This window comes from Homarus americanus, unplaced genomic scaffold (genome assembly GCF_018991925.1).
Source record: "Homarus americanus isolate GMGI-L3 unplaced genomic scaffold, GMGI_Hamer_2.0 scaffold29564, whole genome shotgun sequence".
NCBI classification, from domain to species: domain Eukaryota; kingdom Metazoa; phylum Arthropoda; class Malacostraca; order Decapoda; family Nephropidae; genus Homarus; species Homarus americanus.
In genome coordinates, this window is record NW_024730099.1 from 154 (window position 1) to 1,717 (window position 1,564).

At 52.6% G+C, this 1,564-nt stretch overlaps 1 non-coding gene across 1 annotated transcript; it reads right to left on the reverse strand.

Annotated features, from left to right (window-relative positions):
- Positions 1-225: 225 nt before the first annotated feature.
- Positions 226-389, reverse strand: LOC121866893. The gene has a single exon (XR_006089045.1). It is a non-coding gene; the product is annotated as a 5.8S ribosomal RNA (ribosomal RNA).
- Between the last annotated feature and the right edge of the window lie 1,175 nt (positions 390-1,564).

A 1,564-nucleotide genomic window follows, 5' to 3' on the forward strand; every position in this document is an offset into this window, starting at 1 on the left:
GGACACACACACATGTGTGTGTGTGTGTGTGCCCGGCTTTGTTGTGGTTGAATGTGGGTGCGCCAAGTCCATGGACTTGCTAGTGATAGGCTTGTTTTTAAAGGCACGCCTCGCGCAAGGCGCGGGCGATTAAACCCCAAGGCGGAAGCTCGGTTCGGGTTACCCTCGTGTCGGGGAGACAGTCAGCAGGCACCGAACTCACAGCAACCGATGGATGTATATTTCCGACCCTCGTAGAGGAATGGCGGCGACAAGCTCATATGGCTGCCGCCGCTGCAATATGCGTTCAACTTGTCGATGTATCTGGTATTCTTGCGATTCACATACCAACACGCAGTTTGCTGCGGTCTTCATCGACCCACGAGCCGAGTGATCCCCCGTTAAGAGTTGTGTATTTGCCATTTGGTCTTTTTGCGATTAACCATCACAGGTCGAGTCTCAATGAAAGGGTTTGACAGACATAGCCCAAGTTTGTGGTTTGGGTTTGGCCGGACGGCTTGTTGTTGTTTTTTGACACTTGAATTTCACTCTTTTTGGGTCAAGAGGCATATTCGCCGGTAGTAAGGAACGGACGGGCAGCCGTCCAAAGCCCCGTCCGTCCTCCTCCGGTCTTCGCTCTCTCGCCCGAGTGTGGTCCACCCACAGCGTGGTACCTATTTTTGGTGTGGGGGCCGGGATTGTCCTCTTTCGCTGCTGGAGTTGCCAGAGCAGAGCCCGAGACCGCCCAAATCAGGAGAGTAGTAGTTTTAAGAGCGCCCCGTTCTCTTTCTCTCTGTTAATGATCCTTCCGCAGGTTCACCTACGGAAACCTTGTTACGACTTTTACTTCCTCTAAATGATCAAGTTTGGACATCTTTCCGTCAGCTCGAGGCGACGACCCCAGAAAACCCTCGCGGGCAACGGGGCCGACAATCCAAGAGCGCCAGTCCGAAGGCCTCACTAAATCATTCAATCGGCAGTAGCGACGGGCGGTGTGTACAAAGGGGCAGGGACGTAGTCAGCGCAAGCTGATGACTTGCACTTACTGGGAATTCCTCGTTCATGGGAAACAATTGCAAGCCCCAATCCCTATCAAGAAAGGCTTTGAACGGGTTACCCGCTCCTCTCGGAGGGGAAAACTCGTTGATCCCTTCAGTGGCGTGCGCCCAGAACATCTAAGGGCATCACAGACCTGTTATTGCTCAATCTCGCGGCTAGAATTGCCGCTTATCCTCTAAGAAGAAGTTGCGAACTGGACACCATTTTCTGAGAGACTACTTAGTAGGCCAGAGTCTCGTTCGTTATCGGAATTAACCAGACAAATCGCTCCACCAACTAAGAACGGCCATGCACCACCACCCACCGAATCGAGAAAGAGCTCTCAATCTGTCAATCCTTCCGGTGAGGTTTCCCGTGTTGAGTCGCAGGCTCCACTCCTGGTGGTGCCCTTTCAATTCCTTTAAGTTTCAGCTTTGCAACCATACTTCCCCGGAACCCAAAGACTTTGGTTTCGAAGCTGCCCATGGGAATAACGCCGGCGGATCGCTAGTTGGCATCGTTTATGGTTAGAACTAGGGCGGTATCT